The sequence below is a fragment of the Cetorhinus maximus genome, chromosome 1 (assembly GCF_964194155.1).
Source record: "Cetorhinus maximus chromosome 1, sCetMax3.hap1.1, whole genome shotgun sequence".
Classification (NCBI taxonomy): Eukaryota; Metazoa; Chordata; class Chondrichthyes; order Lamniformes; family Cetorhinidae; genus Cetorhinus; species Cetorhinus maximus.
The window spans coordinates 231,348,105-231,369,785 of record NC_135879.1 but is presented as its reverse complement, the minus strand read 5'-3'; positions in this window follow the sequence as shown (position 1 = coordinate 231,369,785).

Genomic DNA, 21,681 nt, shown 5'->3' with positions numbered 1-21,681 from the left:
ACATCCTTTAAAAAGTACCTGGATGAGCACTTGGCACGTCATAATATTCAAGGCTATGGGCCAAGTGCTGGTGAATGGGGTTAGGTAGGTAGGTCAGGTGTTTCTCACGTGTTGCTGCAGGCTCAATGGGCCGAAGGGCCTCTTCTGCACTGTGATTCTGTGATTCTGCTGCAGCACTTTGATATCCCAAGAACTTCAACAACTATGTATAAATGCAAACTCTTTCCATGTAATGCTTAAGCGTCTTTGCCCAACTATCCTGAGTTTGCTCACACTGTTTATTTTTGCCATTTTCTGCACAAACCATGCAGGAATTTAGATTTGTTAGCCTTCATAATTGTTATCACTTTTGTTTCATCCTACATGTGCGCCAGATGCTCAGCTGATCTTGCTTAAAATTCCAATTGGCTAACTCATTCCCAAATATTCAAGACTCTTTCTGTGACACGCCTTTCAGATGGTAGCTTTACTCATTGCTTTTACCTGAAAGCCTACCATTGCTCAGCTGTAGTTATAGCAGCAGGACTCCTCTAACCGCATGAGTGAACAAAATATGGGTCAAGGTAGCCTAGTGGTTTTGGCGCTGGACTAATAACTCAATGACCATGGTCTAGAAATTGGATCACCAGACATTTTTTTCCCATTCGTTCTGGATAGGCAGAAAATCTAGTCCAACATGATCCAGCATTTTAATAATGTTTGAGGAGGCCGCTGGCGTGGTGAATAGGAAAGTGTCTATGGGTGTTGCTTTCATGGACTTACAGAAGGCAACCAATAAGGTTCCACACAAGAGATTATTGTTAAAAATGAGAGTTCACAAAATGAAAGGTAACTATGGAACATAGGAACATAGAAGCAAGGAGTAGGCTATTCAGACCTTTGATTCTGCTCCACCATTCAACACAATCATGGCTGATCATCCACTTCAATGCCTTTTTCCCACACTATCCCCATGCCCTTTCCGTCATTGGTATTTCGAAATCTGTCAGTCTCTTCTTTAAACATACTCAGTGACTAAGCTTCCACAGCCCCCTGGGCTAGAGAAATCCAAAGATATAACTTGTCACACAAGACTGATATATGCATTCACTCTCTGACCCAGTTTAAGGTTTTTTTATTAGTATACAGTGATTTTGATCAACTTGCAGAAACTGCAGCACAATAATAGTTAATTGGGATAAAATTATCAGATAAAAAGACAGAGCAACATGGCCAAAAATTTGAAAAAAATGTCAAAAATGACTGAGACGCGCAGAAGGGTCAGTCAATCAAACCTAAAACAGCAATCGACCTTATCTCTGCCTGAAGCAGCTCATGGACTTTTTCACCTAAATCCAGCAACTTTAAATTTCAGTTTTCAAACATTTTATCATATTTTATAGAAGAATTACCTCATAATTCCCTCAAAAAGGGAATAATCAGAATTCTTTGATAAAAAGTCGAGGAAAACAAAACAGAAAATTGAATCAATCGGCACATTTTGAGACAGTTTAAAACAATAGTTTAAGGGGAATATACAACAAATGCAATTTGCCTAATAATGTTTCCTCCATTAAGGAAAAGCCATTGGAGCAATATTATTCTGCAATTGCCCTCAGCTTCTTTTGGGGTTAGAGGAAGGGATAAATTAGCAGAGTTGCATTTATATAGCAGTTTTTCTCAAGAAGATTGGAATACAAAGGGGCGGAAGTTATGTTCCAGAGCTCTGGTTAGACCCCCATCTGGAATACTGCATTCCATTCTAGTCACACACCTCAGGAAGAATATATTCAGCTTGGAATAAGTACAGCTCAGATTACCAGAGCTAAAAGGGTTGTATATGCTAGGCCAACATTCCCTTGAGCATTGATGATACAATCTTACTGATGTGGTTAAGATGATTAAAGGAGTTGACAGTCTGTACACAGAGAGAAACTGTCTCTTCTGTTGGGAAAGCCCCAAACAAGGGGGCACTACCTTAAAGTGGAGCTCAGCTGCTTAGGGGAAGCACATCTCACAAAGAGGGGAGGTGGAAATTTGGAATATTCTCCTGCAGAAAGCTGTTGAGCAGGTGGGGAGCTTGTGGGGGTGCAGAGGGTCAATTGAAAATTTCAAAACTGGCATTGAGCTGGTGAGTGGCGATATAGCCAGGAGTCTTGCTACCTGGTCACTCTAGCAGGAGAGCTTACATATGTGGGCATCAAGTGAGGCCACAATCTGCACGACTATGATGAAATAGGATGCCAGTCCTTACTGTCTCAGCTCAGGCACGAATAATCATTGCTTGGACAGAGAACTTGGAGGAGGGGAGCCAGTGCACAAGTATGAACCTTCAGGAGAGGAAGGTGGGTGGGAACATAAGAACAGGAATAGGCCATTCAGTCCCTCAGGCCTGTAACATCATTCAGTTCGATTGTGGTTGATCTGTACCTCAATTCCTTTTACCCACTTTTGCTCCACATCTATTGATACCCTACCTGACAAAATTCTATCAACCTGAGTCTTGAAAGATTCAATTGATCCAGCACACCCAGCCTTTTGGAGGACAGAATTCCAGATTTCCATTACCCTGTGTGTGCAGGAGTACTTCCTGATTGGCCTAGCTCAAATTTAAGGTCATGCCCCTTGTTCAGAATTCCCCCACCAGTGGAAATAGTTTCTTCCCAGCTACCCTATCAATCCTTTTACTGCAGGAACATAGGACTTAGGAACAGGAGTAGGCCATTTGGCCCTTCAAGCCTGCTGCGCCATTCAATAAGATCATGGCTGATCACAGTTGTGATCTCAACTGCACTTTCCCATTTTCCCCCCTTAACCCTCAACTCCATTATCTATCAAAAATCTAACTCTGCCTTTAGTAAATTCGATAACCCAACCTTCACTGTTTTCTGGGGAAGAGAATCCCACAGATAACAACCCTCAGAGAAACAAAATTATCCTTATCCCAGTCTTAAAACGGAGACCTCTTATTCTTAAACTGCGTCCCCTAGTTTTAGTCTTCCCCCACAAGAGGATACATTCTCCCGCTAACCAGCCTATCAAGCCCCCTCAGGGTTTTATATGTTTCAATAAGATCGCCTCTCAATCTTCTAATCTCCAATGGTAATAGGCCCAACCTGTTCAACCTTTCTTCATAAGATAAGCCCTTCAACCCAGGAATGTGTCGAGTGAACATTCTCCAGACTGCTTCTAAAGCAATTGTATCATTTTTAAAATAAGGTAGACTTAACCTGTATTCCAGATGTGCACTCACCAAGGCCCTGTACAGCTACAGTAAAACTTACCTACTTTTATATTCCATTTCCCTTGCAACAGATGACAACATTCCATTTGCCTTCCTAATCACTTGCTGTACCTGCATACTAACTTCTTGTGATTCATGTACCAGGACACCCAGATCCCTCTGTACCATTTGAGTCCTTCAATCTCTCTCTATTTAAATAGTATACTGCCGTTCTTTCTGCCAGAGGGGACAAGTTCACATTTTCTCACATTATACTCCAATTGCCAAATTATTGCCCATTTACTTAACTTGTCTATATCCCTTTGCAGATTCTCTACCTCCTCTTGACAACTTACCTTACCTACCTTTCCTCCTTGGTGTCATCGGCAAATTTAGCCACCATACATTTGGTTTCTTCATTCAAGTAATTTTAAAGACCCCCATTAGACCACCCCTCAATCACCCGGTCAATCTATTCAAGGGAATAGAATCCAATGGGGAAATTGCAGATCCAAATTCAGACCAGCTATTTGCAGCTTTGAGAAAGAATCCTACTCTTTGATTCTGTACTTCTCAACCTTATTAGAAAGTTGTCATAAACACAAATGATGATGTTATGAAACAAGAAGTTACTGAGAAAGTGGATAAAGTGGATGAAGGAGATTTGTTAAACTTGGACTGTGAACACTGAACAAGGTAATGTTAACAACAGGGAGGCAAAATTTAAATTAGAGGCACGTATCTTAGCGCTGTGGCTGTATAAAATTGACTCTCAATAATGTGCTTAATGCTGCATCATTTAACATCTTTAAAAAATGCGAAGGCAATAGTCTGTTATAAATAGAATCAAGGGTTGTGAGGATAAGCACAGATAATGATGGTTGAATGCTGATGGCTTCCAAACTCTGGAAGAGCCTGGAAATGCCACACTGCAGACTGTGATCAGTAAAGGCTGTACAATTCACACATGAATTTAGATACTTTGGACCTTTCTTTGACTTAGCTTTGGTGAGGGTCAGCGGAGAACATCAGTGGGATATTTGGCTATGTTATAAGTGCTGTATATTTGCAAGCAGTGTCCATGTTAGAGCAGATTGTACTTTGTCTGCAGGTGGAATGTCCTGGATGTGAATCTCTTGCCCACTAATCGAAAACCCTGGAGGGAACGTCGATTCTAAACTGACCGATGTTAAATGAGGCCGACCCGCAGCAATAACGTGCTGCTGGCAGCCCAAACAAACTGAGGGTCAGACTTTCACCCTCCATTGGGAGGAGGTCCTGCCCTCAAGAGATTGGCCAGCAGCTCAAACGGTCCCATCAGCGCCAGAACTGAGTAGTGGGCGGTGATGGGGCTGCAAGCAGACTGCAGGGTGAAGAGGACATAGCCATCCGAAAGAGGTAAGTCTGGGATTTTGGATGGGGAGGGATCGTGTCCCCTAGGGAGGCTGGGTGGGGCTGACGTGGGTGGGGGGGGCCGGGTTATGGAGGCCAGGTGGGGAGGAACAGAGGGGGATAACATCTTGAGGGTTAAGGTCCGCACAGGACACCGGTCGAATGATGTACCCCCCCTCCACCTTCTTTCCTGCCTTTTGAACAAAGTTGTTTAAAAATGGCTTGTCCGCTCTCGCCCACCTGCCATTGCCCAGCATTTTATGACAGTGGAGGCAGAATGAGGGCCTTAAGTGGGCAAAATTGGCTACTCAATACCTTCAATAGGCCTAAGAGAGGGTGGACCTTACCCGCTCCCATATTATGGGAACTAGGTTGTCTGTGGATGAGAAGACATATCCTACTTTCCCATTCCCCACCCCCACCAAAAACCCCACAGGGGGCCCATAAAGACCAGCCTGTACCTGTCTCTCAGAATCACAGAATTCTTGTGGTGCAGAAGGAGGCCATTTGGCCTATCGTGTCTGTACCGGTTCTCCAAATGAGCACTACGACTCTGTCATTCTCCTGCCTTTTCCCCGTATCCTTGCAAATTTATTCTATTTAAATAATTATCTAGTGCCCTCTTGAATTCCTTGATTGAACCTGCCTCCACCACACGGCCATGCAGTGTATTCCAGACCCGAACCACTCGCTGTGTGAAAAAGATTTTTTCTCACATCACATTTGCTTCTTTGGTAAATCACTTTAAATTTGTGCCCTCTCATTCTCAATCCTTTACAAGCGGGAACAGTTTCTCCCTACCTACTCTGTCCAGTCCCCTCATGATTTTGAACACCTCTGTAAAATCTCCTCTTAGCCTTCTCCTCTCCAAGGAGAACAGTCCCAACCTCTCCAATCTATCCTCATAACTGAAGTTTCTCATCCCTGGAACCGTTCTCATAAACCTCTTCTGCACTCCCTCCAGTGTGTTCACATCCATCCTAAATTGTGGCGCCCAGAACTGTACAATAGTACTCCAGCTAAGGTCTAACTCGTGTCTTATACAAGGTCAGCATAATGTCCTTGCTCTTGTACTCTAAGTCCCTGTTAATAAAGCCTAGGATACTGTATGCTTTACTAACTGCTCTCTGCACCTGTCCTGCCACTATTAATGGCTTATGCACATATACACCCAGGTCCCTCTGTCCCTGCACACCCTTTAGAGTTGTACCCCTTATTTTATATTGTCTCTCCATGTTCTTCCTAGCAAAATCAATCACCTCACACTTCTCTGCATTGAACTTCATCAGCCACCTATCTGCCCACTCCACCAACTTATGTCCTTTTGAGGTTCTACACTGTCTTCCTCAGTTTAAAATGCTTCCAAGTGTTGTATCATCTGCAAACTTTGAAATTGTCCCCTGCACACAAAGGTCTAAATCATTAATATATATAACAGGAAAAGCATGGTCCCAATATTGGCCCCTGGGGAACTCCACTACAAACCTTCTTCCGGCCAAAAAATACCCATTAACCATTACTCACTGCTTCTTATTCCTCAACTAATTTTATATCCATGTTGCTACTGTCCCTTTTATTCCATGACCTATAACTTTTCTCACAAGTCTGTTGTGCGGCACCGTATCGTATCTTTTAGAAGTCCATGTACACCATATCAACAGCATTACCCTGATCAATTCTCTGTTACCTCTTCAAAAAACTCCAGCCATTTAGGTAAACATGATTTTCCCCTAAGAAATCCATGCTGGCTCTTCCTGATAAACTCACATTTTTCCATGTGACTATTAATTCTATCCCGAATAATTCCCCACCACCGAAGTTAATCTAACTGGTCTGTAATTTTTTGAACAACGGCATAATGTTTGCAATTCTCCAGTCCTCTGGAACCTCTCCTAAGTCTAGGGAAGACTGAAAGATTATGGCCAGTGCCCCGGCAATTTCCACTCTTACTTCCATCAATATCCTTGGATGCAACTCATTCGGTCCAGGTGCCTTGTCAACTTTAAGACCAATGGTTTATCCAATACCTCCTCCTTATCAATTTTGAACCCTTCTGGTGACAGAGTTTCCTCCTCTCTTACCATGGCCCAGGTAGCATCTGCTTCTTCAGTAAAGACAGATGCAAAGCATTCATTTAACTCCTTAGCCATGCCCCTGCCTCCATGTGCAAATCCCCTTTTTGGTCCCTAATCGGCCCTACTCTTCCTTTTACCAGCTTTTTACTATTTATGTACCTATAGAAGACTTTGAGATTCCCCTTTATGTTGGCTGTCAGTCTTCTCTCATAATCCCCCTTCATTTCTCTTATTTGCTTCTTCACTTCTCCTCTGAGCCTTCTATATTCCACTTGGTTCTCAGTTGTATTTGCTACCTGACACCTGTCGTATGCACACTTTTTCTTCTTTAACTTAATTTCTATTTCCTTTTTCACCCAAGGAGCTCTGGAATTGTTTCCCCTACCTTTCCCTTTTGATGTAATACACCTTGACTGTGCCTGAACTATTTCTTCTTTGAAGGTAGCCCATTGTTCAGCTACAGCTTTTCCCCCCAACCTTTGGTTCCAGTCTATCTAGCCCAGCTCTGTTCTTGCCCCATTGAAGTCAGCTCTCCCCCAGTTAATTATTCTTACTCTGGATTGCCCACTGTCCTTTTCTACCATCATCCTAAACTTTATGATACAATGATCACTGTCTCCTAAATATTCCCCCACTGACACTTGATCTACTTGGCCCACCTCACTTCTAAGAACCAGATCTAGAAGTGCCTCTTTTCTTGTTGGACTGAACACATACTGCTATAGAAAATTCTCCTGAACACATGATAGGAACTCTTGCCCCTCCCCGCCCATTACACTCCCACTGCCCCAGTCTATATTTGGGTAATTAAAGTCCCCCATTATAATTACTCTATAATGTTTGTAATTTCCCTGCAGATTTGCTCTTCTACATCCTTCCCACTATTTGACGGTCTATAGACTACACCGACCAATGTAATTGCACCATTTTTGTTCCTTAGCTCTAGCCAAATTTATTTTGTCCTTGAACCCTCTGGGACATCCTGTTTCTCCAGCACTGCAATGCTGTCCTTTACCAATACAGCCACCCGTCCTCCTTTGCCACCTGCCCCATCTTTCCTGAACATCGTGTACTCAGGAATATTTAACACCCAGTTCTGCCCTTCCTTGAGCCAGGTCTCTGTTGTCACTACAACATCATATTTCCACATGGCAATCTGCGCCTGTAACTCCCCAATCTTGTTTACTATACTCCGTGCATTCACATACATGCAGTATAACCTTGATTTAGACTTCATTACTTTCTCCCTTATTCTGACTCCACCTATTAACTTACTATTCTCTATTCTAGTGCTATCCATCTCCCCCAGTATTTTGTGGACCTTGATGTTACTCTGTAATATTCTCTCCTGGCTTCCACACCCCTGCCGAGTTATTTTAAAGCCCCCCAACAGCACTAGCAAAACACCCCGCAAGGAACTCGGTCCCAGCTCTATTCAGGTGCAACCCATCCAGCTTGTACAGGTGCCATCTCCCCCAGAGCTAGTCCCAGTGTCCCAGGAATCTAAAGCCCTCCCTCCTGCACCATCTTTCTAGCCACGCATTCATCTGCCTCATCCTCCTATTTCTGTACTCACTGGCACGTGGCACTGGGAGTAATCCGGAGAGTACTACTTCTTAGAACCTGCTTGCTAATTTTCTACCTAGCTTCCTAAATTCTGTCTGCAGGACCATATCCCCCTTCTTATCTAAGTCTTTGGTACCAACGTGGACCACGACCTCTGGCTGTACACCCTCAGAAAATCCTCCTGAACACACTCTAGAAACTCTTGCCCCTCCATACCCTTTACACTATCACTATCCCTGTCTATATTTGGGTAATTAAAATCCCCCATTATGACTACTCTATAATGTTTACACCTTTCTGTAATTTCCCTGCAGATTTGTTCATCTACATCCTCCCACTAGTTGGTGGCCTATAGACTGCACCGAGGTGGCCTATAGACTCATCGGGACCCGGTGCCTTGTCAGCATAAGAACATCAGAACATCAGAACATAAGAAATAGGAACAGGAGTAGACCATTCGGCCCTTCAAGCCTGCTCAGCCATTCAATAAGATCATGGCTGATCTTCTTGTGTTTTGATTTCTACCTTCTAAAGTCTGTTGATGATCATGAAACCATTGCCGATTGTGGTAAAAACCCATCTGGTTCACTAATGTCCTTTAGGGAAGGAAATCTGCCACCCTTACCTGGCCTGGCCTACATGTGACTGCACACCCACAGGAATGTGGTTGACTCTAAAATGCCCCCTGAACAAGGGCAATTAGGAATGGGCAATAAATCCTGGCCTAGCCAGCAACGCCCACATCCCATGAACGAATAAAAAAATTCTCACTCCAGCGTAGTTGTCTGTCTCCTCACGCGTCCCTCACCCTTCACCTTCCTTGCCCTTCTGTTCCACCTGCAATCTATCAGTCCTTAACCCCTAAGTTGACAGCACCTAACCACTACCTTTTGATCTTATATCATCTTCTTTGCCCTACATTATGACCTTTCAGTTGTGTTTCCCAATTTAAAGAAAAAAGACATTGGGGTCTACACAGTGGACTCGGTTCTACCCTGACTTATTATGATGCTATGTTTTTGAATGTAAGAAAAATTATTTTTTTTAATTCCATATCTTATACTGTTGCATGATTATTGAAAGGAAACATTCAAGGGGTGAAAGGGGTCTGGTGTAATCTTGTCCAGAGGAAATCGGCAACAAATTTTACACCCCACCCAACTTCCTTTCAGCTCAGGTCAACAAAACTACTGCCCAAGATCAGTTTCACCTCCTCAGTGCTATTTTAAAACATGCTTGAAATGTTCTTAGGGTAACTAATAACATCACAAGCCAGGGGGCAGAAGACAAAGGGGATGAGAAAGAAAATCCTGTGTTAAGTCAAGGGGTAGAGAAGGAGGATGAGATGAGGTGAGAATGTGGCAGGAGCTGTGTCTAAACATTTTCTGCCTCAAAATTAATTCCCTTGAATTTCCAAATGTACTTTTTGGCCCATCCTTTCATTTATCACCAGCCAAGTCATTGTAAAACATTAAGAAACATTTTGAGTTGAATATGGGAAGTGAAGTGAAGAATAATAATAAGGTGCCTTTAGTTAAAATACAGTAAACAATAAAAATGAGGAATGGAGTATGAAGGGAAAAACCTAATTTAAACATCCTTAATAACAAGAACTTTAACACAAAAGCAAAATACTGTGGATGCTGGAAATTTGAATAACAAATATGTAATTATAAAATAGAATATATCTAATAACTCTGTGGGTGTACCTACACCACGCGGACTGCAGTGGCTCACTACAATCTCAAGAAAATTAGGGATAGGTAGTAAATGCTGGTCTTGCCAGTGACGCCCACATCCCATGAGCTATTTGAGAAAAAGAGCGTTAATAATGTCTAAACCACATTAAACTGCAAGCTGAAAAACAGGAATATAAAGGAACATTAACAAGCCTTTACCTGTCAGACAAGGGCAGCTGGTAACCAAGGACAAATGTTGGGTTGCTATGGATGAGCAGAATAGAGAGGTGCAGTCATGAGATTAGATACCATTAAACTGCAAAGAGTGACATGCATGAACCTCAAATCAACCATGAGCAAGGGCTATCAGCATGCCTGAAGGAACCAATGATCAAGATGTGCATTTGAGAATGGCAAAGGAAATGTGAGCACGAAGGATCTAAGAATTAATGCAATGCCTATATTTTTCACTGCAGTCGGCAAGGACAGATGCGTCCTAATCTAATGGAAAGACATCTAAGAATGCAACAGATTTTGAGTGATCATTGGTTTGGTCACCAAGCTCTTGGAGACTCCAAGACTTGTCCAGTTGTGATTCTAATTTAACCCATGTATTAGTTGTTAAATAAAGATAGTATCTGTTAGAGGCAGTGTTTCTGATAAGGCAGGCTCAAGTCCATGCTTAACACTCTTAACACTCAATATGGGAGATGCAAAAATCCTGAATAAATCGTATCATGCAGTGGTTCAAGAAGGCAGCTCACCTCCACTTTCTCAAGGACAACTAGAGATGGGCAATCAATGCTGGCCCACATCTTGCGAATGAATAAAAAAAACAAAAACAGTGGCCAACAGAGAATGGGATCAGGGGAGGTCATGATAACTGATGCTACACAGGCTGTTAATAATAGCATCAACAGTGCGGGTTCAATTCCTGTTCTGGCTGAGGTAGGCTTGGGACTTGCCCTGTGCTTGATGCAGAGTTGTGTCCCTCAAGCTATGTAAGCAATTATTCTCCTCCAAGAGGGAGCAATGCCTTGTAGACTACAGCTAATTACCCTCCAAAGAGGAGATAGGTAACTGACTTAACCTGGAAAGGGAACCAGTGGGCATTGCAGCTTATAGAATCATAAAGGCTTACAGTATAGGAGGTCATTCAATCTAATATGCCTGTGCTGTATTGTTGAAAGCCCTACACTCGCATATTTTTTCCATAACATTCTAGGTTCCTCATTCTCGAGTATCCACCCAACTTACTCTTAAATTTAGTTATGGAATCAGCTTCCGCCACTTCTTCAGATAGAATGCTGCAGATCCCGACAACTCTGAGTGAAAAATGTTTCTCATCATTTCCTCTCTCAGGTTTTTGGCAATTATTTTAAATCTGTGCTTATTGATTCACACTCCAGAAGGAATACTTTTTTCCTTATTTACTCTATCAAAACCTCTCATCATCTTGAAGACCTCTGTTCAGTCATCTCATAACCAAACTTTTCCAACTTCTCATAACTGAAGACTTTCCTTCTTGGTGACATCCTTTGTGCTTTCTGGAAAGCCTTACAAGTTGTGACATTATTCACATTACCCTATCAACTTGGTTGCCAAACAGCGGCGAAGACTCAGAGTGAATAAACCTCAGGAGCCTTAAAAGATGCAACTGAGGATCCTTAAGGGAAAAAAAGGCGGCAATTGCAGGAATTCTGACATAAATCTTCCAGGAAACACTGAATATTACGGAGATGCTAGGCGACTGGAGAAAGTTACTCTTGGAGAGGTATCAAAGTGACACAGGTAACTCTTATCCAGTGAGTTTGACATCCATTATGAGTAAAGTTGTGGAAATGCTTCTTAAAAATAAGATCATGAAGCATATGAATAGAAATAAAATGATAAAAAGTAGCTAATATGGATTCATGAAGGGCACCTTCACCATAAAGGACTTCAGCAGCTCAAGAATTAGGCCCACTACCACTTTCTCAAGGAGACCCCAGATGGGAAATTAATATCAGCAAGGCACACATTGCCTGAATGAACTTAAAAAAAAACCCCACAAAATTCTGTCAAATTTACCTCTGTAGATATTGGAAGGCAGATCTAGTGACTATTGGCACACATCTAGCTCGTCACGTGGAATTTCGAGGCTTTGGAATCTATAAATCCAGTTGTCATTATACACGTGAAATGTACATACTTTATTCAACACTGGCACATAAAACACAAGTCTTCAAAAGCAGATATTATGTGCAAGTCAACCTGCCTCATATCTTTTGAAATTTCATGTCTGGGTCTAACCGAACCATCCTTGAAGAACCCCTCGGTTATTACAATTTGTTTGGAGCATTCTGCTGCACTGATACGATGTGAGGTGTTTCAAAATCGGTTTGTGCTGAAACAGGGGATAGAAATCATCTCTGCATTACAGCAGGAGTGGTTCAGTGGTGCTGGCAAGTGACCTGATGCTTCTAATTCACTTCACTTACAATGCTAGCAAACTCACCTCACTAGCTACAAGGGGAGGAGGAGGTGGTGGTGGTTGCAGTGATAGTATAGTGATATTGTCACTGGATGAGTAATCCCAAGACACCAGGATAACTCCCTGGGGACCTGGGTTCAAATCCCACCACAGCAGATGGTGGAATTTGAATTCAATAAAAACCTGGAATTAAAGGTCAAATGATGACCATGAAACCATTGTCATTAAAACCCATGTGAAATCTGCCATCCTTACCTGATCTTTCCTACATGTGACTCCAGACTGACTCTTAAATTAGGGATGGCCTAGCCAATTACACCCACATCCCATGAACAAAAAAGCATGCTCAATTTTGCACATGTCTGGCTATACAAAAGCCGCTCCAGCCATTAACTTTCCCTCATGTTACAGCAGCTCCCCCAACCCAGCACTCTATAAACCATGTGACTGACCTGTAAGAATGGGCATACAGGAATAATTCTGTCCATTTGGTAAAAATGATCTGGAATAACAACCTAAGGTCATGAATTCTTGCCAGGGAATTGAACTCAATAAACTTGCAAATTTGTGGTCTTGCACCATAAAAATTTTTTTTTAAAGTTTTTATTAGAAGCCATAATTAGTTCACTAATTCCTTTCAAGGATAGAGAATCTGGGATCTCCTACCCGGGCCTAGAGTTTTCAACCCTCCCAGAATGTCCAGGAGTCTACTGGAATCGGCATTAACCTCCTGGTGACCAAAGAAAGTGATTTTGAAATTATATTTTAAACAAATCTGCCCCATAATTCGTCATCAGCCACCATCAAGAAGGGGAATGACCTACAAGTCCCATCATGAGGCATTGCTACGTGGTGACATCACATCCAGTGCAGCGCCACCCAATCAAATTCAACCCTTAAAATTGAAAAAAAATTTCATTAAAAACACAGGTGGAGAGAGAATAAAAAATTCGTCTTCAGTTTTAACAGCTTTTAATATCCCTGTTTAAAAACATGGCATCAGATCTCACATTGAGCCCCTAAAGAGTAAGTAAAGCCTTTTTTTCCCCTAAACTTGAATCATTTATTCACCCTCACTGCAAATTTGTTTCATTTGCCTAATTAAAGCTTGTTAGTTTTCTTCTCGCGCTCCTTTAGAATCTGCTCATGTCACTCCGCAGAGCAGGCTCGAAGGGCCAAATGGCCAACTCTTGCTCCTAAGTCCTATATATTTTTTTATTCATTCACGGGATGTGGGCATTGCTGGCTGGGCCAGCATTTATTGCCCATCTCTAGAGAAGGTAGTGGTGAGCTGCCTTCTTGAACCACTGCAGCTCATGTGTTGTAGGTACACCTACAGTACTGTTAGGGAGGGAGTTCCAGGATTTTGACCTGGTGACAGTGAAGGAACGGTGATATATTTCCAAGTCAGGATGGTGAGTGACTTGGAGGGGAACTTCCAGGTGGTGGTGTTCCCATGTATCTGCTGCCCTTGTCCTTCTGGATGGTAGTGGTCATGGGTTTGGAAGGTGCTATCGAAGGATCCTTGGCAAATTCCTGCAGTGCATCTTGTTGATGGTACACACTGCTGCTACTGTGCATCAGTGGTGGAGGGAGTGAATGTTTGTGGATGTGATGCCAATCAAGTGCGCTGCTTTGTCCTGGATGGTGTCAAGCTTCTTGAGTGTTGTGGGAGCTGCACCCATCCAGGCAAGTGGGGAGTATTCCATCACACCCCTGACTTGTGACTTGTAGATGGGGTCAAGGCTTTGGGGAGTCAGGAGGTGAGTTACTCGTAGCACGATTCCTAACCTCTGATCTGCTCTTGTAGCCACAGTATTTATATGGTTAGTCCAGTTCAGGTTTAGGTCAATGGCACACCCAGAATGTTGATAGTGAGGATTCAGTGATGGTAATGTCATTGAACATCAAGGGGCGATGGTTAGATTCTCTTTCCTTTCTGTGGTGTCACTTCCGCCCACGTCTCCCAGGATATGTCTGGCCAGAGTTGGCAACCCTATTTGTGCCTATAGTCTGTACATCTTCTGAAGTGGCCTCGCAAGCTAATCAGTTGTCAGGGCAACTAAGGATGGAAAATAATTGTGGGCATGCCAGGGTCACCAATAATCTGAGAACAGATTTGTTCAAAAAAATAAAAATTCTGCATTGCTTTCTTACTCTTCCGCTATACTCTGCAAGCCTGCTCCCTTCATGTGGTGGCCCCCAACTTATTTGAACAATGCAGGCATCAAGTTGAATAGTGTGGGTGAGCAGTGAAATGTGTTGATAGGTTCTAAGTCGATAGCTGGCAGATCAAACAGTTCTCTTACTGACGCATTTTTGGGGCAGAAATGTGGTGTGGTGGTAATGTCACTAGTCTATTATTTCCTTTACATTTCTATGCATTTGAACAAACCTAAAAGCTAAATGTATTCATTAGAGAAGAAATTCAAATGAGTTGGGAATTTATGTACTGACACTGGGAACCCCCTTGAGATTGAGATGGGAAGGATTTTTTTTTAATTCAATCATTGTAGTTTCAGTGGAATCTCTGAACCCATGAATAAATACAACTTCTCCCAACCTTCCTCAAAGTTATAATAGCTGAATCAAGCAAGCACAAAGGCAGCAGCTCATCACTGAGTGCAGCTAGTGACAGAGTGTGAACTTGGGAATTTGGTGAGTAAAGGAATTCGGTGCAGTGAGGGAGGAGAGAGAGCAAGTAAGTGATTGGTTGGTGAGTATTTTGCTCATTTATCTTTCAAAACTTGGATAATTTATTAGTAATTGTAAGGTTTTATTTGTATTAGTAAGATTTATTTGCAATAGTAGAGCCCATTTGGAGTAGTTGAGTTTACTAATTATAAGCTAATTAAGGAAATAATAATACATTTTAAAACATGAAAATGGGAAGGCAGGTGATGTGTTGGGACTGCAGAATGTGGGAGCTCCTGGGTGCCAATTTGATCCAGGGTAAACACATCTGTAGTAAGTGTCAGTGGCTTGAGGAGCTTCAGGTCAGAAACATTGAGCTTGGAGGCCGAGCTGCAGACACTGCGATGCATTGGGGAGGAAGAAAGTTACCTGGACATTTTGTTCCTGGAAGCAGTCACACCCCTTAGGTTATGGTCTTCTGATTTGGTCAGTAGTCACAGACAGGAGGGTGTGACTGCCAGTGCGGCAGGTAAGGGGATTGAGAAGGTAGAAGTGGAGGAGGGTTAGGCCTTGCAATTGTCCAATAGGATCGAGGTTCTTGCAACTTGTGAGGCCAAAAGCAGTAGCTGCAGGATAGAAGAGCGAACTGAGCATTGCACCTTGGTACAGGAAGACATGGTCTTCATGAGTCCAGATGGTTGTGTTGGCTTCGTAGTAGGGTTCAGGACATCTGCTCGGGGCTGGAAAGGAACTTGCAGTGGGAGGGGGAGGATCCTGTTGTCATGGTCCAAATTGGTACCAATGACATAAATAGGATTAGGAAAGAGGTTCTGCTTAGGGATTGTGAACAGCTAGGGGATAAATTAAAAAGAACCCCAAAGGTGGTAATGTCTGAATTATTACCTGGACCATGAGCATATTGTCATAGGGTAAGAAAGATTAGAGAGATGACTGTGTGGCTCAAAGACTGGTATGGGAGAGATGGCTTTTGATTCATGGGGCATTGGCACCAGTTCTGGAGAAAGTGGGAGCTGTACCATTGGGACGAACTTCACCTGAACCGTGCTGAGGCCAGTATTCTGGTGAGTGGTATAACTAGGTCTGTGGAAAGGGCTTTAATCTAAATAGAGGGGGGAAGGGATCATGTGAGAGGAGATGTATTAAATCAAAGGGTAACAACAACGTACTAGAGCAGGGTAGTAATTTGGGTCAGATAAACAGGCAATGGCTATGGAGTGACGGTGGTGTAGTGACAATGTCACTAGACTAGTAAACCAGAGGCCCAGACTAATGATCTGGGGGCATGGGCTCAAAGCCCGCCATGGCAACTGGTGGAATTTAAATTTAATTTTTTTTAAATCTGATACTGAAAGCTAATCTCAGCAATAGTGACCATGAAACTATTGTTGGTTATCATAAAAAGCCATCTGGTTCACTAATGTTCTTTAGGGAAGGAAATCTGCCGTCCTCGGACGATTAGGCCTGCATGTGATGCCAGGCGTACAGCAATGTGGTTTACTCTTAACTGTTCTTAAGGGATGGACAACAAATAGTGGCCTTACCACCATTGCCCACGAATGAACAAAAAAAAAGTGTGGAAGGAAGAGATAGAGTACAAGCTTAAGAGTGCACCAGCAGATAAGGCCAGAGATTGCAAAAATGGCAAAAAGACAAAGTTAAAGTCTCCATACCTGAATGCATGCAATGTTTGTAACAAAATGGATGAATTGCTAGCAAAGAGAAATAAATATGTATGACCTGATAGCCATCACAGAGACATGGTTGCAGGGTGACCAAAATGGGATCTGAATAATGAAGGGCATTTTATATTTTGAAAAGATAGGAAGCTAGAAAAAGGTGGTGGGGTAGCTCTTAATTAAGGATAGCATTAGTAGAGTAGTACATTAGTACAGAGATGACCTTAGCTCGAAAGATCAAGATGTAGAATCAGTTTGGGTAGAGATAAGATTTGTAAAGGTAAGAGGTCACGTGTATACAGGAAGAAATAAATCGGGTGTGTAAGAAAGGTATCACAATATTCATGGATGTCTTTATGTAGTTGGAAGAAGCTGATTGGCAACGGTAGCCTGGAAAATGAGTTCATAGTGTGTATGTGCGACAATTTCTTAGAGTAGCATGTTCTAGAGCCAAGTACTGATTTCTTTCAGTTCCTCCCTCTCACTAAACCCTGTGTTCCCCAACATTTCTGGTGTGTTATTTGTGTCCTCCTTTGTGAAGACAGAAACAAAGTATGTATTTAGTTGGTCAGCCGTTTCTTTATTCCCCATTATAAATTACCTTGTTTCAGACTGCAAGGGACCTACATTTGTCTTCACCAATCTTTTTCTCTTCACATACCTATAGAAATTTTTACAGTCACTTTTTATGTTCCCCACAAGCTTACTCTCGTACTCTATTTTCCCCTTCTTAATCAATCCATTGGTCCTTCTTTGCTGAATTCTAAAGTGCTCCCAATCCTCAAGTCTGTTGTTTTTTCTGGCCAATTTGTATGCCTCTGCCTTGGATCTAATACTATTTCTAATTTCCCTTGTAAGCCATGGTTTGGCCACCTTTCCTGTTTTACTTTTGCGCCAGGCAAGAATAAACAATTGTTGCAGTTCACCCATGCGCTCTTTGAACGTTTGCCATTGGCTACCCACCGTCATCCCTTTTAGTAACATTTCCCAACTCATCATAGCCAACTCGCGCCTCATACCATCGTAATTTCCTTTATTAAGATTCAGGACCCTAGTCTCAGAGTCAACTACGTCTTGAAGAAGAATTCTATCATATTATGGTCGCTCATCCCCAAGGGGCCTCACACAACTAGATTGCCAATTATTCCTTTCTCATTACACAATACCCAGTCGAGGATGGCCTGTTCGCTAGTTGGTGCCTCAAAGTATTGGTCCAGAAAACCATCCCGTATACACTCCAGGAATTCCTCCTCTAAGGTATTGTTACTAATTTGATTTGCCCAATCTATATGCAGATTAAAGTCACCCATAATTGCAAATGTTCCTTTATTGCATGCATCTCTAACTTCCTGTTGAATGCCATTCCCAACATCACCCCCACTAACGTTTTTACCCCTTAGTGTCTCTCAGCTCTACCCATACAGATTCCATATTTTCGGAGCTACTATCTTTCCTCACTATTGCATTCATTTCCTCTTTAACCAGCAATGCAACTCCACCACCTTTTCTTTTTTGTCTGTCCTTCCTAAATATTGAATAACCCTGGATCACAGAATCACAGTGCAGAAGAGGCCCTTCGGCCCATCGAGTCTGCAGCAACACATGAGAAACCTACCTACCCAACCCCATTTACCAGCACTTGGCCCATAGCCTTGAATATTATGATGTACCAAGTGCTCATCCAGGTACTTTTTAAAGGATGTGAGGCAACCCGCCTCCACCACCCTCCCAGGCAGTGCATTCCAGACCGTCACCACCCTCTGGGTAAAAAAGTTTTCCTCACATCCCCCCTAAACCTCCTGCCCCTCACCTTGAACTTAAGCCCACTTTGACTGATCTTTCAACTAAGAGGAACAGCTGCTCCCTATCAACCCTGTCCATGCCCCTCATAATCTTGTACACCTCGATCAGGTTGCCCCTCAGTCTTCTCTGCTCCAACAAAAACTACCCAAGTCTATCCAACCTCTCTTCATAACTTAAATGTTTCATCCCAGGCAACATCCTGGTGAATCTCTTCTGCACCCCCTGCAGTGCAATCACATCCTTCCTATAATGTGGCAACCAGAACTGCACACAGTACTCCAGCTGTGGCCTCACCAAGGTTCTATACAACTCCAACATGACCTCCCTACTTTTGTAATCTGTGCCTCAATTGATAAAGGCAAGTGCCCCATATGCCTTTTTCACCACCCCACTAACATGCCCCTCCACCTTCAGCGATCTATGGACAGGCACACCAAGGTCCCTTAGTTCTTCAGAACTTCCTAGTGCCATGCCGTTCATTGAATACTTCCTTGTCAAATTACTTCTTCCAAAGTGTATCAACTCACACTTTTGAGGGTTAAATTCCGTCTGCCACTTATCTGCCCATTTCACCATCCCGTCTATATCTTCCTGTAGCCCAAGACACTCAACCTCACTGTTAACCACCTGGCCATCTTTGTGTTATCTGCAAACTTACTAATCCTACCCCCCACATAGTCATCTATGTCATTTATATAAATGACAAGTAATAGGGGACCCAGCACAGATCCCTGTGGTACGCCACTGGACACTGGCTTCTAGTCACTAAAGCATCCTTCTGATATCACCCTCTGCCTCATGCAACTAAGCCAATTTTGAATCAACCTTATCAAATTACTCTGTATCCCATGTGCATTTGCCTTCTTCATAAGTCTCCCATGTGGGACCTTGTCAAAGGCTTTGCTGAAATCCATATAAACTACACCAACTGCACTACCCTCATCTACACACCTGTTCACCTCCTCAAAAAATTCATTCAAGTTTGTTAGGCATGACCTCCCTCTGACAAAGCCATGCTGACTATCCCTGATCAAACCTTGCCTCTCCAAGTGGAGATAGATACTCACCTTCAGAACTTTCTCCAATAGTTTCCCTACCACTGACATGAGACTCACTGGCCTGTAGTTCCTTGGCTTATCTCTACAACCCTTCTTAAATAACGGAACCACATTAACTGTTCTCCAGTCCTCTGGCACCTCCCCGTGGCCAGAGAGAAATTAAAAATTTGGGTCAGAGCCCCTGCGATCTCCTCCCTTGCCTCCCTCAGCAGTCTGGGACACAAATCATCCGGAACTGGATATTTGTCCACTTTTAAGCCTGCCAACACCTCCAATACCTTGTCACTCCATATATCAATTTGCTTAAGAACCTCTCTGTCTCTCTCCCCGAGTCCGATGCCTTCATCCTCATTCACTTGGGTGAAGACAGATGTGAAGTATTCATTCAACACTCTAGCGATGTCCTCTGGCTCCACCCATAGATTGCACCCTTGGTCCCTTAATGGCCCTACTCTTTCCCTGGTTATCCTCTTCCCATTGATATACTTATAGAATATCTTGGAATTTTCCCTACTTTTACCAGCCAGAGCTTTCTCACATCCCCTCTTTGCTCTCCTAATTGCTTTCTTTGCTTCCCTTGTATCTGCTAATAGCCTCTCTTTCCTTCTCATTGTAGCCTGAATATCTCTGGTCATCCATGGTTCTCTGGGCTTGTTTTTCCTTTTTGAACGCTGCTCCTCTGTAGATTTCCCCACAAGTAACTGTTCCCAGTCTACCTTGGCCAGATCCTGCCTTATTTTACTAAAATGCACTCTTCCCCAATCCAAAACATTTTTTTGCCACTTGTCAATTTATTTGTCGATAACAAATTTAAACTGTACCATGTTGAGGTCGCTATCACTAAAATGCTCGCCCACCACCACCTCAGCCACCTGTCCGGCTTCATTCCCCAGAATTAGCTCCAGCAATGCACCATCCCTTGTTGGACCCTCTACATATTGACCTAAAAAGTTCTCCTGTACACATTTCAAGAAATCCACTCCATCCAAGCCCTTAACATTACGTCTATCCCAATTAATGTTGAGAAAGTTGAAATCACCTAATATAATTACCCTATTGTTATTGTTTTTACATACTTCCACAAATTGTGCACATATTTTCTCATCAATTTCCCACTGACTATCTGGGGGTCTATAATAAACACCTAATAATGTAGTTGCCCCTTTTTTATTCCTAAGTTCTACCCACAAAGCTTCATTCGATGCCCCCTCCAAGATATCATCTCTCCTTACTGCAGTAACTGACTCCTTAACTAATAATGCAATGCCTCCTCCTCTTTTACCCCCTCCCCTGTCTCACCTGAAGATTCTATATCCTGGAAAGTTAAGCTGCCAATCCTGCCCTTCCCTCAACCATATCTCAGTGATTGCTACTATGTCACAATTCCATGTGTCAACCCTCACCCTTAACTCATCCGTTTTACCTGTAATACTCCTGGCATTAAAGTAGAGGCCATCCAGCCATGCCTTACTCCCTTGAAACTAATTGCAGCTGTACTCCCTCTGACTTGATTGTTTTACTGTATTATGATGTGTCCCTATTCTGCTAACATTCTGTGTCCCCTCCCCCTGCCGAATTAGTTTAAACCTCTCCCAACAGCTCTAGCAAACCTGCCCACAAGGATATTAGTCCCGCTCTGGTTCAGATGTAGACCGACCCGCTTGTACAGGTCCCACCTTCCCCAGAAACGGTCCCAGTGATCCAGGAATCTAAAACCCTCCCTCCTGCACCAACTCTTAAGCCACATATTCATCTGTGCTATTCTCCTATTTCTAAGATCGCTGGCACTGAGAGTAATCCAGAGATTACAACCCGAGAGGTCCTGCTTTTCAGTCTACTGCCTAACTCCCTGAATTCTTGATGCAAGACCTCATCCCTTTTTCTATCCATGTCATTGGTACCAACATGTACCATGACCTCTGCCTTATCACCCTCCCCCTTCAGGATGCCCTGCAGCTGCTCATTGACATCCTGGACTCTGGCACCAGGGAAGCAACACACCATCCTGGAGTCACGTTGACAGCCACAGTAGTGCCTACCTGTTCCCTGATGATAGTATCCCCTATTACTATTGCTCTTCCTCCCTTCCTTCCCTCCTGTAC